Genomic DNA, 13,267 nt, shown 5'->3' with positions numbered 1-13,267 from the left:
ACTTGTAGACTCAAATGCCTTAAAAGAATATTGAAATCGTGAATTATGGAGGCCAATTAAAATAACTTCTGGTCTCAATAAATGATAAAGGAAGGCACTACAAGCACAGTGGCACCATAAATTCTTTTATTTTTCCATTAATTAGAACTCTTGACTCACAATTCCATCCCTACCAATTCTTCCCCGAGTATAAGCACCCCTCATTTTCTGCATAGAACAATGAAAGTATTAAAAAAAGTCAACAATCTGTGAAGAGTTTTAGCATGGTTAATTTAGTGTTATTTCAGCATTTAAGTATGTATTTGATTATTTGAACAGAAATACCTAATCTTTAGTAAGATTTACAATGTTCCAGGTAGTGTAATAAACTCATACATGTACTGAGTTGTATAATCTTCACAACAGTCTTATATAGTAGATTATTTAATACCAAATTTTATAGTTGAAGACACCCATATAGTATGGTTGTTTTGCACAATATCTGTGACTTCAAATTACGTATATATTCCTTTCTGATTCCAAAGCCACATTCTTCACCACTGCTTTATGCTATTACTTCTAACAGTGCATGGCTGAGGGTATATATTTAACATTTATATTTTAGTAAAAAACAATGCCAAAGAATGCTCAAACTACAACACAACTGCACTCATCTCACATGCTAGTAAAGTAATGCTCAAAATTCTCCAAACCAGGCTTCAACAATACCTGAACCATGAATTTCCAGATGTTCAAGGTGGTTTTAGAAAAGGCAGAGGAACCAGAGATCAAATTGCCAACATCTGCTGGATCATCAAAAAAGCAAGAGTTCCAGAAAAACATCTATTTCTGCTTTATTGACTATGCCAAAGCTTTTGACTGTGTGAATCATCACAAACTGTGGAAAATTCTGAACGAGATGGGAATACCAGTCTACCTGACCTGCCTCTTGAGAAATCTGTATGCAGATCAAGAAGCAACAGTTAGAACTGGACATGGAACAACAGACTCGTTCCAAATAGGAAAAGGAGTATGTCAAGGCTGCATATTGTGACCCTGCTTATATAACTTTTATGCAGAGTACATAATGAGAAACACTGGGCTGGAAGAAGCACAAGCACAAGCTTATGACCAACTTAGCATATTAAAAAGCAGAGATATTACTTTGCCAACAAAGGTCTGCCTAGTCAAGGCTATGGTTTTTCCAGTAGTCATGTATGAATATGAGAGTTGGACTATAAAGAAAGATGAACGCTGAAGAATTGATGTTTTTGAACTGTTGTATTGGAGAAGACTCTTGAGAGCCTCTTGGACTGCAAGGAGATCTAAACAGTCCATCCTAAAGGAGATCAGTCCTGAATATTCATTGGAAGGACTGATGTTGAAGCTGAAACTCCAATACTTTGGCCACCTGATGGGAAGAGCTGACTCATTTGGGAAGTCCCTGATGTTGGGAAAGATTGAAGGCAGGAGAAGAAGGGGACAAGAGAAGATGAGATGGTTGGATGGCATCACTGATTAAATGGACATTTACTCAAACTCTGGAGTTTGAGTAAACTCCAGAAGTTGGTGATGGACCGGGAGGACTGGTGTGCTGCAGTCCATGGGGTAACAAAGAGTCGGATATGACTGAGCGACTGAACTGAACTGAAAACCAAACAGATGTGTGCTAAATTGCCTGGCAAGAATGAAGTTTACTCTATGAAATCTATTTCTTGAGGATATATGTTAACTGATTTCATGAAAATCTAACAGAATGTGGTGCATCACATTTCTATGAAATCTATTTTAAACTAGGATTCCTTTAAGTCCATATAAACTCACATTCAGACTACAGATTTATAGCCTTTCAGTGTTGCCCATTTCTTTGGTCACAATTATCATTGGATATCATTCTAGTTAGAAAGAAAACAACATTCACTGAAGGGAATAAACCCAATGATGAGGGTTAAAAATACATAAGTTTCCTTGACAGAGAGCTTTGTTCTGCTTAGGGGTTGAGTCTATTCTTCTCCTTCAGTTGTCACACTACTTCCGGCCTCTGAGAGAGGAGATACAGCTGTAACCCTTTCTTCCTTCTATCCAGTCTCTATATATCTGCTTCTGACCCATCTCACACTGGGGATGATAAAGCAGCATAATAAAGTGAGAGTTTTTAAGGAAAAAGTGTCTCAGTTCAGTTCAGTCGCTCAGTCATGTCCGACTCTTTGCAACACCATGATCTGCAGCACGCCAGGCCTCCCTGTCCATCACCAACTCCCAGAGTCCACCCAAACCCATGTCCATTGACTTGCTGATGCCATCCAAGCATCTTATCCTCTGTCGCCCCCTTCTCCTCCTGTCCTCAATTTTTCCCAGCATCAGGGTCTTTTACAGTGAGTCAGCTCTTCGCATCAGGTGGCCAAAGTATTGGAGTTTCAGCTTTAACATCAGTCCTTCCAATGAACACCCAGGACTGATCGCCTTTAGGATGGACTGGCTGGATCTCCTTACACTCCAAGGGACTCTCAAGAGTCTTCTCCAACACCACAGTTCAGAAGCACCAATTCTTTGGCGCTCAGCTTTCTTTATAGTCCAACTCTCACATCCATACATGACCACTGGAAAAACCATAGCCTTGACTAGACGGACCTTTGTTGACAAAGTGATGTCTCTGCTTTTGATTATGCTGTCTAGGTTGGTCATAACTTTCCTTCCAAGGAGTAAGCGTCTTTTAATTTCATGGCTGCAATCACCATCTGCAGTGATTTTGGAGCCCAGAAAAATAAAGTTAGCCACTGTTTTCACTGTTTCCCCATCTATTTGCCATGAAGTGATAGGACTGGATGCCATGATCTTAGTTTTCTGAAAGTGTCTGGAAACCTTAATAATGAGCTATATGGTCTCAACCACATCTTTTATGCATCAAGTCTCATTTTCCTCATTTCTAATTTAGGGCCCGTAAATACAACATCTCCAATAAACAAAGTTTACCTAATTATTCATTTAAAAATACTTATTAAACACCTGCTACATGGCCATGCTGCCCTTATGGAATTCAATTAGAAGACAAATAGTAAACAAGTAAATAAATATGTAAAGTGAAAGTCGCTCAGTGGTGTCTGATGGTTTGTGACCCCATGGACTAGTCCATGGAATTCTGCAGGTCAGAATACTGGAGTGGGTAGCCTTTCCCTTCTTCAGAGGATTGTCCCAACCCAGGGATCAAACCTAGGTCTCCCACATTGCAGGCGGATTCTTTACTGACTGAAAGGAGACTATCTAACTGAAGACCTATACATGTAAACATACTATCAAATAGTAATAACTGCTTCATAAAATAAAGCAAGCAAGAAAGGGAGGAGTGGAGACTGATGGGGAAACAGAGGAGGGTACTTTAGATAGGGTTGGCAAGGAAGATTTTCCTGAGAAGCCAGGTTTTGAATGAGGCATAAATAAAGTGATAGAACAAGCCATAACTTTCTGAAATGTGAAGTGTTATGTGTATATTTTATTTTGTGAAGTCTCTTCAAATTTATTCAGAATGTGGGTGTCAGAGGAGGGAAGCAGGCTAATTTTCTGGAATAAAGAGACCAAGTAAAGCAAAGAGCAACATTAGGGTGAACAGCAGTGATCAGAAACTTCTAGTTCATCCAGACATATGCACAGGGCCCTCTGATGCTGACAAATGTTTGTGTGTCAAGTTGCTTCAGTTGTGTCTGACTCTTTGTAAGTCTTGTGGACTGTAAGCTGCCAGGCTCCTCTGTTTCCATGGGGTTCTCCAGGCAAGAATACTGGAGTGGGTTGCCATGCCTTCCTCCAGGGGATTTTCCCAACCCAGGGAACCCACATCTCTTACATCTTCTGCATTGGCAGGCAGGTTCTTTTTTCACTAGCACCACCTGGGAAGCCATAAATATTTGTGGTGCTTACATAGTATCTATTCAGTTATGTGAATAATTGGTCACTCATAAGTTGGTGGCACAATTAAATTTGGGCTTGTCAAATCATTTCACAAAGCCATTTCAAGGCAGGGTCTTATTAGTTGTATGTCAACTATTTTTTAAGTCGCTACAAGTTAAAAAGAATATCAAATTGATTGGTAAAATGTCCTTGCAGTCACAGAAGCATTCTAAGTCTTTCCCTTAAACAGATGGGTGACTATAAACTTATACCATGTTTAAACAATATAAACTTCAGTTATGACCACATTGATATGACATTCTTTTTTGACCTAGATGTAAAAGTAAAGTTTTTGTAAGAGAGGATTTATTTAGTTTAGTCAAAAAAACTTTTAAGGCTGTTTTAAACTATTTAAAGCTTGAAAACCATTTTACTTTTTAAAGCAAAGAAGCAGATGTACTAGACTTGGCTACAGTTACAATAAGGGACTGATTTTGAGAGATTTTTGTACCACTGTACAAAGATCAGTGACCTTCACTGACCTCCAAAATCCTGATGGCAGAGAAAGAAAAAACTATATATCCTGACTGTTCACTTTAGAAAAGATAATGAAACTATTTAAAATATTACATGAAGAATAATTTGAAGAGACTCTTGACAGTATTTTGATGTATCTTAAAAGGAATTTTAGGAAACAATTTACAATTTTGGTCAAAAATTCATTTATGAGCTAATGGTTGAAAGTCCAAGGCTTTCATAAGGTATTCTGAGGTAGTGTTTTTGTTTGTTTTTTTTTTTTAATTCTTTTCCCCCCTCTCTCCCTCTCTTATTTATTTTATTCAGAAATAACTTACAAAAGAACTGTACTATCACTGGAGTAGGGATCTGCACATTTTGGGCTGCAGACCAAATCCAGTTCACTTGCTGTTTTTTCTAAGAGAAATTTTATTGGAATTCAGCCACACCCATTCATTTATGTGTTGTCTACAGCTGCTATTGCGCTATGCCAGCAGCACTGAGTTACTGTGATAGAGACTACATAGTTCAGGAAGCCTAAAATATTTACTGTCTGCTCCTTTATGGAAAAAGTTTGCTGACCCCTGCACTAACCCCTAACCTGTTGAGTACAAGGACTATTAGACATGACAAATTAATGGGGGATACTTTGCAAGAAGCTCAAAAATTACTTCTATTTGAAAAGTCCTGACTGAAGTAGAGATGACAAATTTGGTTTTAAAGGGCATGCCAAGGAAATATGGACCTGTTCACTACATTCTGCAGTGCTAGGTCAGCAAATGTCTCTTTATGGCAAGGGCATGTAGTAAGCATTACAGTGTAGGAGGCATCACATTAAGTGTTTTATTGCAGTACCTCACTCAACCTCACAAATCACATGGGCAAAGTACTGTATCAACCCTATTTAAAGATGAGAAAACTGGAGTTAGAGTATTTAAGACCAACTAACTAGGAAATGTTAGAATCTGTGTTCATATCCAAGCTTGCCAGACCTCTGGGGTGAAAGGTAGGAAAGAGGTTCAAACGGGAGGAGGCATACCTATATTGATGGCTGATTTATGCTGATATATGGCATAAACCAATGCAATATTGTAAGGCAATTATCCTCCAATTAAAAAAAATTTTTTTAATGAAAAAAGTTCATGCATTTTATAGTACTATTAAACAATATTGTCTACAATGAAATATATATTTATACATTTTTTGAAAAAATATAATTAAATAAATTGATAGACTTATCACATATAAACAATTTATCACATATAAACAATTGATGGTATGTGTAAGTATTACAGAGATAATAAAATGAGATAAAAATATTTGAATGGTTTACTTTAATATATATTGTGAATACATAGGATGAAGAAGAGGTATTTCCACTGAAACATCTTTTAAAGGAATTCTGAGCTATTTGAGGAAATACCAAGATCAATCTCAAACTTATCAACACTAGATAAACACATGTAATAACCCCAAAATTTAGTATAATCAAGGCACAATTATGAAAATAAGCCTAATTGTGGATCAATTTATACATTCATTCAAAACATGGTTGTTTAGTGCTTCCTATGGCCTGTGCAGTTTGTATTCATCATTGTTCAAAACAGGCATAAACTCCTTTCCTCTTGGAGTTTAAACTACAGGAACAAGAATTATGATAAATAAATGAATTATATACCGTGTGTGCTAAGTTGTTTCAGTTGTGTCTGATTTCTTTGTGACCCTATGGACCTATGGACTGAAACCCGCCTGTCTAATCAAAGCTATGGTTTTTCCAGTAGTCATGTAGGGATGTGAGAGTTGGACTACAAAAAAAGCTGAGGGCTGAAGAACTAATGCTTTGGAACTGTGGTGTTGGAGAAGACTCTTGAGAGTCCCTTGGACTGCAAGGAGATCAAATCAGTCCATCCTAAAGGAAATCAGTCCTGAATATTCATTGGAAGGACTGATGCTAAAGCTGAAACTCCAATACTTTGGCCACCTGATACGAGGAACTGACCCATTGGAAAAGATCCTGATGCTGGGAAATATTAAAGGCAGGAGGAGAAGGGGACCACAGAGGATCAGGTGGGTGAACGGCATCACCAACCCGATGGACATGAGTTTAAGCAAGCTCCAGGATTTGGTGATGGACAGAGAAGCCTAGCGTGCTTCAGTCCATAGGGTCACAGAGTTGGACAAGACTGAGTGACTGAACTGAACTGATATTGTGTGTGCAAAATCATTTCAGTTGTATCTGATTCTTTGCAAACCTATGGACCTATAGACCGAAGCCTGCCAGGTTTCTCTGTCCATTAGACTCTCTAGGCAATAATACTGGAGCTGCTGGTATGCCCTCCTCCAGAGGATCTTCCCTACCCAGCGTTTTAACACACATCTCTTGTGTTTCCTGCATTGGCAGGCAGGTTATTTTTCACTAGCACCACATGGGAAGCACTGAAGAATATATCACTTAGATATAATAAATAAAATAAGCAAATTATTTGTGTTCAATACAAGAACAGATTATAAGAGATAAAGAAAAGTGAAGATACTTGGACAAGGTGCAATTTTAAATACAACTGGCTCTTGGAATTCACATGTTCTGCATTCATAGATTCAACCAAATGCAATCAAAAATATATATATTTTAAATTCCAGAAAGTTCCAAAAGACAAAATTTGCATTTGCCATGCACTGGCAAATATTTACATAGCACTCACTTTGTATTTGCAACTAGTTACATAGCATTTAAATTGTCAGTTCAGTTCAGTTCAGTCTCTCAGTCGTGTCTGACTCTCTGCGATCCCATGAATCACAGCACGCCAGGTCTCCCTGTCCATCACCAACTCCCGGAGTTCACTGAGACTCACGTCCATCGAGTCAGTGATGCCATCCAGCCATCTCATCCTCTGTCATCCCCTTCTCTTCTTGCCCCAATCCCTCCCAGCATCAGAGTCTTTTCTAATTAGTCAACTCCGCATGAGGTGGCCAAAGTACTGGAGTTTCAGCTTTAGCATCATTCCTTCCAAAGAAATCCCAGGGCTGATCTCCTTCAGAATGGACTGGTTGGATCTCCTTGCAGTCCAAGGGACTCTCAAGAGTCTTCTCCAACACCACAGTTCAAAAGCATCAATTCTTCAGCGCTCAGCCTTCTTCACAGTCCAGCTCTCACATCCATACATGACCACTGGTAAAACCATAGCCTTGACTAGATGGACCTTTGTTGGCAAAGTAATGTCTCTGCTTTTCAACATGCTATCTAAGTTGGTCAAAACTTTTCTTCCAAGGAGTAAGCATCTTTTAATTTCATGGCTGCAGTCACCATCTGCAGTGATTTAAGCAATATCTACTGTTAATTTAAAGTATATGGAAGGACATTCATAAGTTATATGCAAATACTATGCCATTGTATATAAAGGACTTGAACATCTACAGATTTTGGTATCCCAGTGGGGGCAGGAGGTGGTCCTGCAACACATCTCCCTCAGATACTGAGGAATGACTGGAATGTGATGAAGATAGTCCTTCCTAAACAGGAGTATGAGGATGAGATGGTTGGATGGCATCACTGACTCGATGGACATGAGTTTGGGTGGACTCCGGCAGTTGGTGATGGACAGGGAGGCCTGGTGTGTTGCGGTTCATGGGGTTGAAAAGAGTCAGACACTACTGAGCGACTGAACTGAACTGAACTGAAACAGAAGTAATCTGAGAAAACACCTGAAGAAGATGATAATGCAGCTAGGGGAATTGTGAAGTATCTGCATTTCCAGCAGAGAGAAAAGTCAGTGCAAAGGCCCTGAAACAGATATGTCTGCCTGTTAAATGGTCAGCAGGGATGAGCCCAGCCTGACTAAAACCAACTCAACAAGGGACCAAGTAGGTTGAGTAGAGGTCACTGTTTCATTCAGATTGTTTCATGCATGTAGCCATTGTAAGGCAATGGTTTTAAATCTGAAGTGGGAAGTGATTTGAAGATTTTGATCAAATAAACAGATTGAACACAAAAAAATACACCAAAATCTCCAATTCCATTTTAGATCAATTGGTAGATTCTATAACAAAGCAGAGTATCTCACAATATTCGTGTTAATATAAGCTACTAGCAAAAGGTAACGTTTATATTATTGATAAGAATTTAGAGCTATTAAGATAGGAAAATAAAAGAAACAAATTAAGGAAAAAATTTACAAGACTATCTAAATGGGAAAAGAGAGTATTAGCATTGGAAACTAACATTTTCTAAACATTTATTTCATGCCAGATACTATAATTGCATTTTAGGTATTCTATTGGTAAAAACACCTATTCAAGAGAGTTATTATTTCTATTTTGAAGATAAAGCTCAAGGTAGTTTTATACCTAAGAAACTATCATGTGTAATGGTACCTGTGGTGGGTGAGTGACAAAACTGAAAGAAAAGATAAAGACAATTATCCTGTCTTTGACTAAACATAGTTTATCTCTAAATAGAACACCATCTATAAGAAAGATGGATAGATAGTAGAGAATAAGGATAAATATACTAAGGAAGAATGTAACTGTACTCAATGGAAGCTTAGTGCTTCTAAAAATTAAAATATGTATAAATAGAATTGTAAATAATTAAAGCTACACAATTGTCCAGTATAGGTATGAGATTCAATGCAGCACAAAGACTAGCAAATGGTACGCTATGCACATTGTATATCCAAGTAAATGCAAAAAATAATTAATAAACTTGGGGATATTGGACCACTTTCATATTATTACTGAGGAAAATGCTTGGAACTCTAATCTGACCCTTCCGTGATTGCACTTTAAGAATGAATATAATTAACAATGTTTTCTTGAAGCCTATTTAAAGGTAGAAGTCAGGTAGAATTTGATATATGATTTGGCCAAGGGCTTCCCTGGTGTTCAGCTACTAAAGAATCTGCCTGCAATTGGGAGACCTGGGTTTGATCCCTGGGTTGGGAAAGAACCCCTGGTGAAGGGAACGGCTACCCACTCCAGTATTCTGGCCTGGAGAATTCCATGGACTGTATAATCCATGGGGTTGCAGAGAGTTGAACACAACTGAGAGATTTTCACTTTCATTTTCACTTTGGCCAAGGGAAGAACCCCTTCAGATTTAGTATTATTATTCACATATCCCTTTATTAGAGCATTAGTACATACTTTGTTTTAGAGAAAAAACAAGTTCATAATTATGATTGTTCGGTCACTAAGTCATGTCTAACTCATAGAATGAATTCACAAATCTATAAAATGGTCTAAAAAATGCAGTATAATCTATTTTGTGTCAGCCTCTCCAGTCAGTTCCCCAATTGCATGCCCTCTGACTAGTTTAGCTACTTGTTCTTGTTTTTAGTTGCTAAGTGATGTCTCACTCTTTTGAGACCCATGGACTATAGCACACCAGATTTCCCTCTCCTTCACTATCTCCAGGAGTTTGCTCAAATTCATGTCTGTTCAGTCAATGATGCTATCTAACCATCTCATCCTCTGCCATACCCTTCTCCTTTTGCCTTCAATCTTTCCCAGCATCAGGGTCTTTTCCAATGAGTTGGCTCTTTGCATCAGGTGGCCAAAGTATTGGTGTTTCAGCTTCAGCATCAGTCCTTCCAATGAATATTTGGGTTGATTTCCTTTAGGGCTGACTAATTTGATCTCCCTGCCCTGCAAGGGACTCTCAGGAGTCTTCTCCAGTACCACAATTTGAAAGCATCAATTCTTTGGTGCTCAGCCTTCTTTATGGTCCAGTTCTCACATCCATAAATGACTATTGGAAAAACCATAGCTTTGAGTATACAGACCTTTGTTAACAAAGTGATGTCTCTGCTTTTTAATAAAAAATGTGTTGTCATTTCCTTCTTCAGGGGATCTTACTGACTCAGGGATCCTGACAACATGCATCTTCGGTGTCTCCTGCACTGGGTTCTTTACCAGCTGAGCCCTTGGGTTATTATTTACTTATTATGAAGCTCCTGGTTCTCTCTCTCTCTTTTTTTTTTTTTTTTTTTTTTGACTCTCACCAGAAGTTCCCAAACATCCAACTATTGACCTTTGTGGATTGCCATATTTATTGTTTGGCTTATTTATAAGTCAAATTCCAAGTGTCTAAATTGGAATTTAGAGGAGTGAGTGCAAATAAATCTAAAAAAAATTTGCTTGTACTTTTTTGTTCTATGTTTTACTCATATCAGATTGTAATATCTATGATAGTCCTTACATTTTGAAGAAATTCAGTCCTGGAATTTAGCCAGTTTACAATATTTAAGTTTTTTCCTAAAAAAGTAGGAATGCTAGCCTTTCTTAGGAAACAAATTTATATCATTATTATTTATGACAATATCTGTCACTTTTCCCTGAAACTAAAATTGATTTTAATTAGTAAAAATATACTTTATGTCTGTCTGCATAGGCTTGCAATACATATTTAATTCAGAGATCTTTCATAAAAATTTATTTACTTGTGTGTGCCCATTTATTTCTTTAGGGAACTATCCCAATTCCTTTCCATATGGCTTTGGCAAGGCTTAACACAAAGGACAGAGTGGTCAATTATACTTGCCAAAATTAAAGATCTTTCTCAGTATCAACTGTATTAAAATTTCTACGAGTGTTCTAGAGTAACCACAAGGTAGACTCAATGCAGAGAAAACTCTGAGACCTCAAATACAATTTCCCATATGTTCTCTTGTCACATTCAGGCCCAGATCAACATGAGAGGTTCTTACTCATTGTATGCAATCACATAACTTACAGACTTTAAGTCAATTTAATCATGCAACCTCTCCATTTTCACTCATATAGGTTCATAACTTTTGCGCCCTTTCTCTAAGATAGCACCTAATAAAAGGAGAGAACATTTTGCAGACTTGCTGTTTAAATACTGACTATACACTTTTTTGAGGTCTCACTATTGACTATACACTTTAAGGGTTTCCCTGGTGGCTCAGAGGTTAAAGCATCTGCCTGCAATGCTGGAGAGCCAGGTTCAATCCCTGGGTTGGGAAGATCCCCTGGAGAAGGAAAGGGCAACCCACTCTAGTATTCTTGCCTGGAGAATCCCATGGACAGAGGAGCCTGGTAGGCTATAGTCCACAGGGTCGTAAAAAGTCAGACACGACCGAACGACCTCACTTTCACTTTCCTACACTTTTTTATTTTTTATTTTTTCTGAAGCCAGTATTTATTTATTTTAAATTTTATTTTATTATTTAACTTTACAATATTGTATTGGTTTTGCCATATATCAACATGAATCCGCCACAGATATACACGTGTTCCCCTTCCTGAATCCTCCTCCATCCTCCCTCCCCCGTACCATCCCTCTGGGTCATCCCAGTGTACCAGCCCCAAGCATCCAGTATCGTGCATTGAACCTGGACTGGCAACTCATTTCATATATGATATTATACATATTTCAATGCCATTCTCCCAAATCATGCCACCCTCTCCCTCTCCCACAGAGTCCAAAAGACCAATCTATACATCAGTGTCTCTTTTGCTGTCTCGTATACAGGGTTATTGTTACCATCATTCTAAATTCCATATATATGCGTTAGTATACTGTATTGGTGTTTTTCTTTCTGGCTTACTTCACTCTGTATAATAGGCTCCAGTTTTATCCACCTCATTAGAACTGATTCAAATGTATTCTTTTTAATTGCTGAGTAATACACTTTTAATTATAGTATTTTTCCCTCTCCAAACTTTACAAGTAGGCCTAGGCAATCATCATCCCTCATTATTTTGCCCTAGTTATAATAACTAGTACAATGAAGGGAATGCATATCAAACAAGGTCAGTGAATCTTCTTTGAAATCACTATATAATTCTTAGAAGGTAGTTTTTGTTTTTTGTTTTTTTTTCTAGTGAAATGGCTAAACTTGTATCATGGAAAGAATACATACCTGAAGTAAGAGAGAATAATCTCAGTAAGAAGAAAAAAGCAAAGTGGAAAGAGAACTGAAGAGAAAGATAATAAAAGAAAACGAGATAAAAATACTGAGTACCAAATTAGATCCCTAAAATACTATTTTCTTTGAATTTTTAGATCCATCCAAGTTGGATGTTTTGTCTTTCAAATTACATAAACCAGTGTTTAACAAATATATTATTGCCCCCTTACAGAGTCTTAATGAACAAAAATTAATAAATAAACCTCTAATTGAGTCACCCTGCTTTATTTATATAATAGGCAAAGTGACATTGTGATATTCTGACAATTTAATCACCTCCTTTTCCCATAACATAAAAAAGCATTATGAAGCACTGGGCTTTGAATTTGATTCCATCATTAAGAAGAACTAAATACATGAAATTTCCTAAATTTTATTTTTTCAAGTAAGTAGTTTGATGGATAAGAAAGTTTAGAACAGTTTTCTTATTATATACATAAGTATAAATAAAAAAAGAAAAATCCAATATGCAAGTATTAAAGATATCAATTATGAAATATCATATTTTATTTGTATATATATTATACATATATAAAATAGAAACTAGATTATAAACACAATTTTTCATTTTATTTCATATGGTGCAACATGTGAATTTCCTTATATTATTAAAAATTTTGAAAACATAGTTTGGGATGGCAGCTTATCAACTTATTATTCTTCACTTAGTGTAGGATGAAACTCTTTGAAGGACTAATTTCTCCCCACTCAACAAAACATAAACAATTAATAATATTTTAAATATCACAATTTAGATTGCAATCAGCTCTACTGAATAAAGCATTATTAATTGGATGCATGTCAGCTCTTTCTGTGGAAAATTAGCAAGTCATTTGAACTATGTGGGCACATTATAAGTAACCAAGTCTAGGAAAGCAAACAATTAATTATCAAAACAACTCCAAAACTTTTAATGAATGCCTAATCAGTAATAAGCAAATGTTCTCCCCACCTACAAT

Source organism: Bos grunniens, chromosome 11, assembly GCF_055505025.1.
Source record: "Bos grunniens cultivar Pamir isolate PY7600 chromosome 11, Bosgru_T2T1.0, whole genome shotgun sequence".
Lineage (NCBI taxonomy): Eukaryota > Metazoa > Chordata > Mammalia > Artiodactyla > Bovidae > Bos > Bos grunniens.
Note: the sequence above shows the minus strand (reverse complement) of the source record.